The following is a 15,000-nucleotide window of genomic DNA, read 5'->3' as shown; positions in this document are numbered from 1 at the left end:
TTAACGCGTTTTCGGCTAATTCGCCTTCATCAGAGCAAAGTAGAATGATTCTACTTTGCTCTGATGAAGGCGAATTAGCCGAAAACGCGTTAAGCATTTTCTATTTTTCATATGTGGTTATTCTGCATACTTGGATCAGTGTTTGTGATCATTGTTGCATATATATATATATATATATATATATATATATGCAAACAAGCCTGAATGGTCCCCAGGACTATATACAACTGAAAACTCACACCCCAGAAGTGACTCGAACCCACACTCCCACAACTGGTATGTACAGGGACGCCTTAATCCGCTTGACCATCACGACCGGACATAAGGAAGTGATAGCCGAGGCTATATGAACCACTTCCCCGCCGGCACTCGGATGGTAATCTTGGGCATAGCATTTTATCAAATCACCTCATTCTTTGGGGCACACGTGAGGAACACAAATGCAAACAAGCCTGAATGGTCCCCAGGACTATATACAACTGAAAACTCACACCCCAGAAGTGACTCGAACCCACACTCCCACAACTGGTATGTACAGGGACGCCTTAATCCGCTTGACCATCACGACCGGATGGTCAAGGCGTCCCTGTACATACCAGTTGTGGGAGTGTGGGTTCGAGTCACTTCTGGGGTGTGAGTTTTCAGTTGTATATAGTCCTGGGGACCATTCAGGCTTGTTTGCATTTGTGTTCCTCACGTGTGCCCCAAAGAATGAGGTGATTTGATAAAATGCTATGCCCAAGATTACCATCCGAGTGCCGGCGGGGAAGTGGTTCATATAGCCTCGGCTATCACTTCCTTATGTCCGGTCGTGATGGTCAAGCGGATTAAGGCGTCCCTGTACATACCAGTTGTGGGAGTGTGGGTTCGAGTCACTTCTGGGGTGTGAGTTTTCAGTTGTATATAGTCCTGGGGACCATTCAGGCTTGTTTGCATTTGTGTTCCTCACGTGTGCCCCAAAGAATGAGGTGATTTGATAAAATGCTATGCCCAAGATTACCATCCGAGTGCCGGCGGGGAAGTGGTTCATATAGCCTCGGCTATCACTTCCTTATGTCCGGTCGTGATGGTCAAGCGGATTAAGGCGTCCCTGTACATACCAGTTGTGGGAGTGTGGGTTCGAGTCACTTCTGGGGTGTGAGTTTTCAGTTGTATATAGTCCTGGGGACCATTCAGGCTTGTTTGCATTTGTGTTCCTCACGTGTGCCCCAAAGAATGAGGTGATTTGATAAAATGCTATGCCCAAGATTACCATCCGAGTGCCGGCGGGGAAGTGGTTCATATAGCCTCGGCTATCACTTCCTTATGTCCGGTCGTGATGGTCAAGCGGATTAAGGCGTCCCTGTACATACCAGTTGTGGGAGTGTGGGTTCGAGTCACTTCTGGGGTGTGAGTTTTCAGTTGTATATAGTCCTGGGGACCATTCAGGCTTGTTTGCATTTGTGTTCCTCACGTGTGCCCCAAAGAATGAGGTGATTTGATAAAATGCTATGCCCAAGATTACCATCCGAGTGCCGGCGGGGAAGTGGTTCATATAGCCTCGGCTATCACTTCCTTATGTCCGGTCGTGATGGTCAAGCGGATTAAGGCGTCCCTGTACATACCAGTTGTGGGAGTGTGGGTTCGAGTCACTTCTGGGGTGTGAGTTTTCAGTTGTATATAGTCCTGGGGACCATTCAGGCTTGTTTGCATTTGTGTTCCTCACGTGTGCCCCAAAGAATGAGGTGATTTGATAAAATGCTATGCCCAAGATTACCATCCGAGTGCCGGCGGGGAAGTGGTTCATATAGCCTCGGCTATCACTTCCTTATGTCCGGTCGTGATGGTCAAGCGGATTAAGGCGTCCCTGTACATACCAGTTGTGGGAGTGTGGGTTCGAGTCACTTCTGGGGTGTGAGTTTTCAGTTGTATATAGTCCTGGGGACCATTCAGGCTTGTTTGCATTTGTGTTCCTCACGTGTGCCCCAAAGAATGAGGTGATTTGATAAAATGCTATGCCCAAGATTACCATCCGAGTGCCGGCGGGGAAGTGGTTCATATAGCCTCGGCTATCACTTCCTTATGTCCGGTCGTGATGGTCAAGCGGATTAAGGCGTCCCTGTACATACCAGTTGTGGGAGTGTGGGTTCGAGTCACTTCTGGGGTGTGAGTTTTCAGTTGTATATAGTCCTGGGGACCATTCAGGCTTGTTTGCATTTGTGTTCCTCACGTGTGCCCCAAAGAATGAGGTGATTTGATAAAATGCTATGCCCAAGATTACCATCCGAGTGCCGGCGGGGAAGTGGTTCATATAGCCTCGGCTATCACTTCCTTATGTCCGGTCGTGATGGTCAAGCGGATTAAGGCGTCCCTGTACATACCAGTTGTGGGAGTGTGGGTTCGAGTCACTTCTGGGGTGTGAGTTTTCAGTTGTATATAGTCCTGGGGACCATTCAGGCTTGTTTGCATTTGTGTTCCTCACGTGTGCCCCAAAGAATGAGGTGATTTGATAAAATGCTATGCCCAAGATTACCATCCGAGTGCCGGCGGGGAAGTGGTTCATATAGCCTCGGCTATCACTTCCTTATGTCCGGTCGTGATGGTCAAGCGGATTAAGGCGTCCCTGTACATACCAGTTGTGGGAGTGTGGGTTCGAGTCACTTCTGGGGTGTGAGTTTTCAGTTATATATATATATATATATATATATATATATATATATATATATATATATATATATATATATATATATATAATGTTGTACCTAATAGCCAGAACGTCGTACTCGGCCTACTAAGCAAGTCCCGATTTGCCTAATAAGCCAAGTTTTCCTGTATATATATATTTTTCTAATTGTTTTCCTTATGAAATGATAAATCTGGCTATTTCATTATGTATATGTTAATTTGTTTAAATTTGAGTTAAACCTAACGTAGATATATGACCGAACCTAACCAACCTAACCTAACCGAAACTAACACAACTAAGTCAATAATTTATGTTCCTAATATAATATAATAATAATAATGTAAATAAACTATTTGGAAACAATTTATTGAAAATAAAAAAATCACTCGGCCTATTAGGCAAATCGGGCCTTGCATAGTAGGCCGATAAGTGCCTACTATAATATATATTAGGCCGATATATATTAGCTGGTAGTCTGACCTTATACTTTCTAGGGCAGGTCACCTGACCACCATGTTAGGGGGATGAAACCTATGGATAAAAGGGGACGAAAAAGGCGAAGGAAATGTGCAAATAAGGATAACTGTACAAAACTGGATAACTGTACACTGGATAATATATATAAGTTCTGCCGGATGGAAAAAAATAAATAAATAAATACGCACATTTTAAATGGATGCTATATTGTATTGACGTGCTATATTGAAGCTTATAAGGGGATCTAATTTGTACATTCCAGGGTTCACATTAAGGCTTCTGTTACATTGTTTGATTAGAGCGGACTCAATCGCATATTATTCAACGAAACCCATACTTTTAACAATACGTTTCGCCCCTATGAAGTAGATAGAATGGTCACATAAACTGGAATGTAAATACAATGCGCTGGAGTGCTGGGCTTTACGAATAGCATATGAATGTTGTTTTAAACGTATAGCAAGAGATTTACCAGTCTGGCCGATGTAAACACATGCACACTCATTGCAATGGATTACACACAACCTGCTACAGACGAGGGCGAGTTCTTAATTAACATTGACCTAACTGTATTATTATTATTGAACACTGGGTTATTATTAAGGTTTTTCAGGGCTGGGGGGAACATTTACTAGTTCATCAAACGATACTAATAATAGAACGATAATAATAATAGCTCGTTCGTAATACCAACGAGCTTTTTATCTCTGGCTTGGACTTGGGAGCCTGTTTGTAGAACGTCGTTTTTTGTTTGACCAAACGCGACATCCAAGACCGATTTTGGGTGTTTTAACTTCTTCCCAATTTCAAATATTTTCGTTATTTCTTCATCAAAAAACTCCGGGCTGCAAACTCTCAAGACTCTGAGAAACATTCCAGAAAATACTGCCCGCTTAACCTGATCATGATGATTTGAGTAGAAATGAACATACGAGCGCACATTGGTAGATTTCCTATACACATTGAATTTGAGACTCCTACCGATACTATGAATCATGATGTCTAAAAATGGCAGAACATTATTCTCTTCATTCTCCATTTTGAATTTAATTGACGGACACAGCGAATTAAATTGAATGAGAAAATCAGTTTGGTCATGGTTAACCGGCCACAGGAACAAAATATCGTCAACATACCTATACCACACCAAATTCGAAGGTAAACTCCTAAGTAAGATATTCGTTTCAAATCATTCCATGTACAAATTGCTCAACACCGGGGAGAGGGGAAGCACCCATCGCCATGCCAATGCTTGTTTATAAAATGAATCATTATAGAGGAAATAATTATATTTATTACACAGTTTTATGAGTTAATATTGGTACAAAGTACTATTATTGAACTCATAAAATTCTATCCTAGTGATTCTATCCCTCAGTTCTTTATATTATTGAATAGGAAAAAGTTCTACTATCTAATTGTTTAGAACGTCAATGTTTACACTACAGAGCACTGTGTTAAAAAGAACTATCTGTACACGAGGTTGGGTTGTCTGAGGAGAGTGCATCAGGTATGGAGAGTGCATCAGGTATGGAGAGTGTGCATCAGGTATGGAGAGTGCATCAGGTATGGAGAGGGTATCAGGTATAGTGCGTATTAGGTATGGAGAGTGCCTCAGGTATGGAAAGTGGATCAGGTATGGAGAGTGTGCATCAGGTGTGGAGTGTGCATCAGGTGTGGAGTGTGCATCAGGTGTGGAGTGTGCCTCAGGTAAGGAGAGTGCCTCAGGTAAGGAGAGTGCCTCAGGTAAGGAGAGTGCCTCAGGTATGGAGAGTGCATCAGGCGTGGAGAGTGCCTCAGGTGTGGAGAGTGCCTTAGGTAAGGAGAGTGCCTCAGGTATGGAGAGTGCCTCAGGTATGGAGTGCGCCTCAGGTGTGGAGAGTGCCTCAGGTGTGGAGAGTGCCTCAGGTATGGAGAGTGCCTCAGGTATGAAGAGTGCCTCAGGTGTGGAGAGTGCATCAGGTGTGGAGAGTGCATCAGGTGTGGAGAGTGCATCAGGTATGGAGAGTGCATCAGGTATGGAGACTGTGCATCAGGTATGGAGACTGTGCATCAGGTATGGAGAGTGTGCATCAGGTGTGGAAAGTGCCTCAGGTATGGAGAGTGCCTCAGGTAAGGAGAGTGCCTCAGGTAAGGAGAGTGCCTCAGGTATGGAGAGTGCATCAGGTGTGGAGAGTGCCTCAGGTATGGAGAGTGCATCAGGTGTGGAGAGTGCCTCAGGTGTGGAGAGTGCCTTAGGTAAGGAGAGTGCCTCAGGTATGGAGAGTGCATCAGGTGTGGAGAGTGCATCCGTTGTGGAGAGTGCATCCGTTGTGGAGAGTGCATCCGTTGTGGAGAGTGCATCAGGTATGGAGAGTGCATCAGGTATAGAGAGTGCATCAGGTATGGAGAGTGCATCAGGAATGGAGAGTGCATCAGGTATGAAGATTGCCTCAGGTATGGAGAGTGCCTCAGGTGTGGAGAGTGCATCAGGTGTGGAGAGTGCATCAGGTATGGAGAGTTCATCAGGTATGGAGAGTGCCTCAGGTATGGAGAGTGCCTCAGGTATGGAGAGTGTATCTGGTATGGAGAGTGCATCAGGTATAGAGAGTGCATCAGGTATGGAGAGTGCCTCAGGTATGGAGAGTGCATCAGGTATGGAGAGTGCATCAGGTATGGAGAGTGCATCAGGTATAGAGAGTGCATCAGGTATGGAGAGTGCCTCAGGTATGGAGAGTGTATCAGGTATGGAGAGTGCCTCAGGTATGGAGAGTGCATCAGGTGTGGAGAGTGCATCAGGTGTGGAGAGTGCATCAGGTATGGAGAGTTCATCAGGTATGGAGACTGTGCATCAGGTATGGAGAGTGTGCATCAGGTGTGGAGAGTGCCTCAAGTATGGAGAGTGCCTTAGGTATAGAGAGTGCCTCAGGTATAGAGAGTGCCTCAGGTATGGAGAGTGCATCAAGTATGGAGAGTGCCTCAGGTATGGAGAGTGCATCAGGTGTGGAGAGTGCATCAGGTATGGAGAGTGCCTCAGGTATGGAGAGTGCCTCAGGTATGGAGAGTGCCTCAGGTATGGAGAGTGCCTCAGGTAGTGGAGAGTGCCTCAGGTGTGGAGAGTGCATCAGGTGTGGAGAGTGCATCAGGTATGGAGAGTGCATCAGGTATGGAGACTGTGCATCAGGTATGGAGAGTGTGCATCAGGTGTGGAGAGTGCCTCAGGTATGGAGAGTGCCTCAGGTATAGAGAGTGCCTCAGGTAAGGAGAGTGCCTCAGGTATGGAGAGTGCCTCAGGTATGGAGAGTGCATCAAGTATGGAGAGTGCCTCAGGTATGGAGAGTGCATCAGGTGTGGAGAGTGCATCAGGTGTGGAGAGTGCATCAGGTATGGAGAGTGCATCAGGTGTGGAGAGTGCCTCAGGTATGAAGAGTGCATCAGGTATGGAGAGTGCCTCAGGTATGGAGAGTGCATCAGGTGTGGAGAGTGCATCAGGTGTGGAGAGTGCATCAGGTATGGAGAGTGCATCAGGTGTGGAGAGTGCATCAGGTGTGGAGAGTGCATCAGGTGCGGAGAGTGCATCAGGTGTGGAGAGTGCATCAGGTATGGAGAGTGCATCAGGTATGGAGAGTGCATCAGGTGTGGAGAGTGCATCAGGTATGGAGAGTGCATCAGGTATGGAGAGTGCATCAGGTGTGGAGAGGGCAACAAAGATGTAAAGTGCGTCAAGTCTGGAGTGATTGCCCAATGTTTGGAAGGAATGTCAGGATTGGGGAAAGTGCTGTAGGTATGATGATTGCTATATTGCAAGCTTTGTCTGGTTAACATGTTGCTCAAGTTCACTAGTTACTCTACTTTTCTAGTTTACTTCGCTAGTCTACTGCTTACTCTCGTTCACTAGTTTAGCACTTTCTCTAGTTCACTAGTTCACTCTTTACTCTAGTTCACTGGTTATATAGTTATCACTGGTTATAGTTCACTAGATCACTAGTTACTCTTGTTCTCTAGTTACTCTAGTTCACTAGTTATTCTAGTTCACTTGTTACTCTAATTCACTAGTTACTCTAGCTCACTAGTTCACTAATTACTCTAGTTCACTAGTTACTCTAGTTCACTAGTTCACTCTCTCCGTCTTTACTCTAGTTCACTACTCTAGTTCACTAGGTATCATAGTGAACTAGTTACTCTAGCTCACTAGTTACTGTAATTCACTAGTTCACTCTTTGCGTCTTTACTCTAGTTCACTGGTTACTCTAGTTCACTGGTTACTCTAGTTCACTAGTCACTGTAGTTCACTGGTTACTCTAGTTCACTAGTTACTCTAATTCACTTGTTCACTAGTCATTCTAGTTCACTACTTATTCTAGTTCACTGGTTACTCTAGTTCCCTAGTTACTGTAGTTCATTAGTTACTCCAGCTCACTAGTTACTGTAGTTCACTAGTTATTCTAGTTCACTAGTTACTCTTGTTATCTGGTTACTCTAGTTCACTGGTTACTCTAGTTCACTAGTTACTCTAATTCACTGGTTACTCTAGTGCACTAGTTACTCTAGTTCACTGGTTACTCTAGTTCACTGGTTTCTCTAGTTCACTGGTTACTCTAGTTCACTGGTTACTCTAGTTCACTGGTTACTTCTAGTTCACTGGTTACTCTAGTTCACTGGTTACTCTAGTTCACTGGTTACTCTAGTTCACTGGTTACTCTAGTTCACTGGTTACTCTAGTTCACTGGTTACTCTAGTTCACTGGTTACTCTAGTTCACTGGTTACTCTAGTTCACTGGTTACTCTAGTTCACTGGTTACTCTAGTTCACTGGTTACTCTAGTTCACTGGTTTCTCTAGTTCACTGGTTTCTCTAGTTCACTCGTTACTATTGTTCATTAGTTACTCTAGTTCACTGGTTACTCTAGTTCACTGGTTACTCTAGTTCACTGGTTACTCTAGTTCACTGGTTACTCTAGTTCACTGGTTACTCTAGTTCACTGGTTACTCTAGTTCACTGGTTACTCTAGTTCACTGGTTACTCTAGTTCACTGGTTACTCTAGTTCACTGGTTACTCTAGTTCACTGGTTACTCTAGTTCACTGGTTACTCTAGTTCACTGGTTACTCTAGTTCACTCGTTACACTAGCTCATTGGCTGTTCCCCTACATCTGTCACTCCACCCCGAGTCATTACTCTAAATATTTTGCAGTGTCGTCGTACTTGAGAAAATTGCTACGATAAGATTCCAAAATGTACTGAATATTTAACATTTCCAAACACGAGATCTTTTGTAGACATTTGTGCTGAACATTTGCCGTCACGACGCAAACACTGACTCGCAAGTTGTTGTTCAGCCGTGAACAAGTTATGACCTTCTGAAGGCTCTATCCTGCGTCACTAGTTACGTGGGTCCTGTGTGCGAGACTCCGGGTACCAGGACTGGGTGTGACATACAATATATATATATATATATATATATATATATATATAATATATATATATATATATATATATATATATATATATATATATATATATATATATATATATATATAATGTGTGTGTGTGTGTGTGTGTGTGTGTGTATGTTCAATAAAAATGTTAACACTTGAAGGAACACTCACTTATTTGATGGTGTTTTCTTCCACCACTTTCTTGGAACACTCACTTATTTGATGGTGATTAACTGAGATTAATCCAATGGTATACATTCACGAGTCAAGACATGTCTATATGCCGTCTAATCTACACTTAAAGAAAGCGTTGCAAGCAATGTTGCAGGTGGTGCCTCGACCCACAACCCTCCCAGGGAAACCTCAGAGGCAGCACTGGCACCCGCCGCCTTTGGCAGCTATCAAGCGGCTTAGCGCAATTAAAGATCATTAAATGATGCACTGGCAACTCTCCAGCTTACAGGAAAGGTAAATGTTTTGTTTTTTTTCAAACTGCCACACACTTCCAGATGAATCATTCATTAGTAAACAGCTGCTAAAAAAAACCGCTGCTTGGAATCAGTAATTATCCGAAATAATTATATAGTTCGCAAGTACTAGGGATACAAAAATTGAAACAGGTAATTGAAAATTATAATACTGTGATGAAACCGACTAAGTCAATTTACTTTTGTTATCGTAGGTGTGTAAACAAGAGCCTGAGGGAGCGAGCCACAGACTTTCTCCGGCAACTCTATTGTCTATAGTCTAAGTCAACCGACGCCAACCTTTCAGACCTCACGGACCACTAAAATCATTAGTTTAAATCCAGCGGACCATTAATATAACGTGGTCTGCGGATACGGACCACTATGAGATAAGAAGCTCTTAATATGAACTTATCTCCAACAGTCATTGTTATTAAAGCAATTTCTTGCTATCGCAAATTTTCACGCTAGAGTTGAGAATATTGAAGTAGTTTCCTAGCTAAATTCAGGTGTTTGAAAGGTTTCATGGCATCATTAGATAAACTCTCTGAACACACAACACAGAGCGGCCGTGGATGATGCAGCTCACTACTAGGTTCTTCAATAAATACAAATTTCAAGTATCTCGTATCATATTTTCCTGATATTTCGAGCTTGTTCTCTCCGCCTCCAGTTGGAATGTTGTTTCTAATGATGGCTAACGAGGACTGTGGAGGATCTGAATCATTGATCAGGTCACGATTAAGTTAAGTACACAAATTAATAATGTTACCATTATCATTAGTTACATTATATTTTGTATTACTAAAGACATGCAAAATATTCCTTTGCTTTGTTCATTCATTATGGGTTTATTGCATTCGAATCTGAAACAAAACAAGAAATTATAGTTATTAAAGTTAAACTATTTGATGTCATTAAATACAACAGTTAAAGCAAATACACAGTTACATACAATTCACAAATAAAATCAAACGTTCTGAATATAAACATTTCTTAGAATATTATTTTTGTTTTATTATTAATAAAACATAAAAAATGCAAATAGTGTAAAGATTTTTCTCGCGGACCCCCGGCTGGCGACCACTGGTCTGAGTCAAATTGTTGCGTTATGTTAAATTGTTAACTATAAAGGAAGTTTATCATGCTGCGTCACCCATCCTGTGAGTGAACACACCGCCATTGCATCATTTATCAAGACAAATAGGGGGACCTTCGACATGCCCACGGTTTTCTGTCCGCATCGAGGCCACTAGTGTTAGTGACCCTCAGGTAAATTCATGTAAATATACAACATCCTTTCTCGCTTGTAACCAGACAGTCCTTAGACCCAGTTAACTAGGTGAATAATTGTTAAACAATGGAATAAATATTTACCAACCCTCAAGCTGACGTTATCTTCCAGTTACAAATTTGGGCAACCTTTTAGGCCCGCATCTGCATACGACAGAAACAAACATCAAGTATTCACCGTAATTTCGTTGATCAAAAAAAATGTGAAACTCTTGCCCAGCCACTTGGGCTGGACGGTAGAGCGACGGTCTTGCTTCATGCACGTCGGCGTTCAATCCCCGACCGTCCACAAGTGATTGGGCACCATTCCTTTCCCTCCTTCCCATCCCAAATTCTTATCTTGGCCCCTCCGCAGAGCTATATAGTCGTAAAGGCTTGGCGCTTTCCTCTGATAATCATCTCATCTCTCTCACACTTTTCTACCTTTCATCACACTTCCTTGCAAGAAGTGCTAAATTAATGTGGATCATCCAGTGTTCTTCGGCTTAAGTGTGGTTAAAAGTGCTTCAGGGAGTTTACACCACTTGTGGATGAAGACCTGGCGAAATGTAATCCCTTTCTATTGTTGCATGTGTGTGTCGCCCACACTTGGAATGGACGGTACAGCGACGGTCTCGATTCTTGCAGGTTGACGTTTAATCGCTGACCGTCTAAGTGTTCACGCATCTTTCCTATCATCTAATTTATCCCAAATCCTTACCGTCCTATCCTTTCCAAGAACTATATACTCGTCATTTTTATCATGTCCGCACCTTTTCACTACATTGCAAAGTTGGCATGTAGGTCCCTCCTAACCGCTCCACACACTTCAGTAACATTGGTGTGTTGTGCAGGCTCCTGTGTCAGGTTAGGTATGCGCTGGGAGGTTTTGACGGGTTTCTTCGTCATGGTTGTCGTCCTCCCTTGTCGGGTCCTGGGCGCCGGGTTGTAGACCTGCTCGGACGAGGTGGTCCTTGATGGACTTACCTCGCCTCCACACAATCATTGGTGGATCTTGTGGGAAATTCTCACAAGAAAGGCGGTCAGTGTATGTCCCCCTCATCCAGGTTAATACGTCTGGGATTTTCTGTTTTAATATCCCCATGAAACCAGGAAAGAACAGGGGTAGGGAGGATCCATCTCCTATATTCCAACCGTGGGGCCGGGGGCTTGAGAAGTTGTTCTCTGGTCTTCCCGCGTAGTTTCTCCTGAGCATGGATCAGCGTTCCCTCCGAGTAACCTCTTTGCTGGAACATCTCCCACAGGTAGTCTAGCTAGGGGTATAGGGTTTCGTCCTTGCTGTTTATTCTTTAAGGCATAATCCTAGGGAGAAAAGTAATGATTTCTGAAGGGCTAGTGGATGGCCTGAGTCAAACTTCAGGTATGTGTGAAGGTTTGTAATACGCCTTCGTGTTCAGGAGTCGGATTGTTTCGTCCACGTACACCGTGGAGTCCAGGAAATTTATTATGGTGTCATCGTGTTCTAGGGTAAATTTTGTTTCTGCGGACTGTGCTCGCCTCTAGATGTAAGAGGGAGGGAATTATCAGTGAAAAGCGCCAAACCACATGATTATATAGCACTTGGATTGGGGATGGGACAGGGGAAAGGAATGGTGCCCAACCACTTGGACGTTGAGTTCAAGTAGTTGGACTCAACCACTGCCTATATATCTGTAGTACACTGCCGGGGCGTCCTCTCTTTTGGATCTATCCCTTTCAAATACTACATGCAAAAAAATGTCAGCAACAGCTGCGCTACCTGACGCTCTTATGGCAGTGCCCTTCGTCTGTCTATATGCCTTACCATCAAATTGAAGGAGTGTGTCCCTCATTACATGGAGTATGGCTTTCTCTAATAACTATCTGTGAGGCGTCCTCCATACTCCTGCGTCTCGTAATTGTTGTGTAATTCTGTGTCTGTTTTCACCAAAGAAGGTTGCCTCCACTTTGGCTCCCTCCCTCTCTCTCTCTCTCTCTCTGGTATGCGCGGGTAGAGCGATACCACATCCATAGAGAAAAGGCAGGCTCCTCTTGGAACTGGACCTCTGATGATGGCTACCTCGTTTAGGAAGTCTGTTGTATCTTGAAGGCGTTCCGGTAGGAGTCGTATTAGGGGGTTGAGGAGAGCTGTACATATCAAGTCTACCGGTCTGGTAGGTGCTCGGCAGCCGCTCAGCACTGGTCTCCCCTGCTAAGTTCCTGTGATCTCGTTCGGTGGTTTGTGAATCTTTAGTAGATGATAAAGGTGTGTGATGGCAGACGCAAAGGCTATGTAAAAAGTTTTTGCCCTTGCTTGCATGAGCCCACCATTCCCGTCTTGGGCTTTATTTTCAAAAAGCTTGAGGCTACATAACCTTCCCGGCTTGTTGCCTTATTTTGATAATTACTTACATGAGTACTAGGTTCCTGCTCCTTGTCTGGGTCTTGCACACTAGGGCCTATCACAAAAGTCAGTTCCCTCTCCAGAAGTTCCTCTCATGCTGGGTTAGGAGGACTTCTGAGACGACGGTTTGCTTTAATCTTCTCTTTCTCTTTCGTTGTTTGCGTTGTTTCCGTTGTTTCTCCAATCTCCATCTCTCCACTCTCTGTCTTGGCCTCCTTCCTGTTAGTCTCTGTTGGTGCTGTTTCACCGTACAGTTTGGTTGGGTTTTCTTGTTTGGCGGCTGTAGTCTCAGCCTCTGCCTCTGTTGTCGTTCCTGTTCCCTCAGAAAAAATTATGGCCTCCCCCCCCCCCCCCTCTTCACTTCCGTCCTTACCACAGATCCGCCATGCTGCCCATGCCCTCCCCCCCCCTCCCTCAACCTGCAGGTTTCTTCAAACAATGATTCAGTGCATTTTATTCTCGCCCACACACCAGAGTTGAGCTCACATTGTGTTTGTCTAACTGCACCCCTTCCCCCTCCTTTCGTTTCTCTGTCTCTCTCTCTCTCTCTGTCTCTGTGTGTCTCTGTGTGTCTCTGTGTGTCTCTGTGTGTCTCTGTGTGTCTCTGTGTGTCTCTGTGTGTCTCTGTGTGTCTCTGTGTGTCTCTGTGTGTCTCTGTGTGTCTCTGTGTGTCTCTGTGTGTCTCTGTGTGTCTCTGTGTGTCTCTGTCTCTGTGTGTCTCTGTCTCTGTGTGTCTCTGTCTCTGTGTGTCTCTGTCTCTGTGTGTCTCTGTCTCTGTGTGTCTCTGTCTCTGTGTGTCTCTGTCTCTGTGTGTCTCTGTCTCTGTGTGTCTCTGTCTCTGTGTGTCTCTGTCTCTGTGTGTCTCTGTCTCTGTGTGTCTCTGTCTCTGTGTGTCTCTGTCTCTGTGTGTCTCTGTCTCTGTGTGTCTCTGTCTCTGTGTGTCTCTGTCTCTGTGTGTCTCTGTCTCTGTGTGTCTCTGTCTCTGTGTGTCTCTGTCTCTGTGTGTCTCTGTCTCTGTGTGTCTCTGTCTCTGTGTGTCTCTGTCTCTGTGTGTCTCTGTCTCTGTGTGTCTCTGTGTGTCTCTGTCTCTGTGTGTCTCTGTCTCTGTGTGTCTCTGTCTCTGTGTGTCTCTGTCTCTGTGTGTCTCTGTCTCTGTGTGTCTCTGTCTCTGTGTGTCTCTGTCTCTGTGTGTCTCTGTGTGTCTCTGTCTCTGTCTCTGTCTCTGTCTCTCTCTCTGTGTCTCTGTCTGTTTCTCTGTCTGTCTCTGTCTCGTTTCCTGTAGCAGGATAGTGCTATAAAATATGGCCCTCTTAAGCAGACTTTTGTATCCTACTGTACTCCATCAAGCAGATTTTTGAATATTACTGTGTTGCAGGAAACAGGTTTTCGAATGTTATTTGTGTTTCAGGAAGCACGCTGATGTATAATGTATTCCATGGTTTGCTACATAGTCTTACATGTGTTACATAGTCTACTTATGAGTTACATCTTACATGTATTACATAGTCTTACTGGTGTACAATATGTGTAACTTTTATTTGGTTTAATAAAAGTGACTGCTACATAATGACTTATTAAGAAATTGACTCCAATCTGTCCATATTAGTTTAAATATAAATTATAGACAAAATTTGGTGTTCCAACTTGTTTTCGAACTACTTGTCCTTGCGGAAGAAAAGCGGCACTGAGGCGGCTACTGCCTAGAATACTTTTTTAGTTTTATTTTATTTATATATACAAGAGTTCTTACATTCCTGTACAGCACTAGCACGCATAACGTTTCGGGCACGTCCAGCCAAATCGCTTAATATCCAGGTACCCATTCACTGCTGGGTGAACAGAGGCTACAGTTAAGGATTGGCGCCCAGTCAATCCTCCCTGTCCAGAATAGGAACCCAGGCAAAAACGTTCGCGAAGCGCCGGGCGAGTGTCTTACCACTACGTCACGGGGACTGTCAAAACTGCGAAATATTACTTGCAAATTGAATCTCTGTAACTAAGTGAAAACCTGATTGGTTGCCATAATTAGGCGTGACCACATGTTAAGACACAACGAAGTCCTCCCATCAGTCCGTCCTCTTAACTAATATAGGTTCACTAGTTCCTAAAATAGATTTTAGACGTTGTGGTAATCAACGTCTAAATTAAAACCTACTATGAAAAGTAACGGGTCTGTTCCGTAAGTTAGTAAATAAATTATAAAGTTATATATTAAAATGCTTACTTATCTTATATTGTATATCATAAATTCAGTGATTAAATACATTGGAAGCTCGGACAGTTCTGAACCTCACTTGAAACACTTAGCTGAAAGTTTCCA

At 43.8% G+C, this 15,000-nt stretch overlaps 2 protein-coding genes across 3 annotated transcripts in view; both read right to left on the bottom strand.

Moving 5' to 3' along the window:
* Positions 1-8,952, bottom strand: part of LOC123747660 (bestrophin-2) — a 63,383-nt gene extending 54,431 nt beyond the window's left edge. The window contains exon 1 of one of the 2 annotated variants that reach the window (XM_069334090.1): positions 8,730-8,952. The gene's annotated coding sequence lies outside the window, so the exon portion shown is untranslated. The remainder of the gene's footprint in view (positions 1-8,729) is intronic. The other variant, XM_069334091.1, reaches the window with a different exon arrangement.
* Positions 1-15,000, bottom strand: part of LOC123747659 (BTB/POZ domain-containing protein 2-like) — a 209,098-nt gene that overhangs the window by 144,707 nt on the left and 49,391 nt on the right. The window lies entirely within an intron of this gene.

The sequence above is a fragment of the Procambarus clarkii genome, chromosome 30 (genome assembly GCF_040958095.1).
Source record: "Procambarus clarkii isolate CNS0578487 chromosome 30, FALCON_Pclarkii_2.0, whole genome shotgun sequence".
In the NCBI taxonomy this organism is placed as follows: Eukaryota; Metazoa; Arthropoda; class Malacostraca; order Decapoda; family Cambaridae; genus Procambarus; species Procambarus clarkii.
Note: the sequence above shows the minus strand (reverse complement) of the source record. Positions and strands in the feature narration are given on the sequence as shown.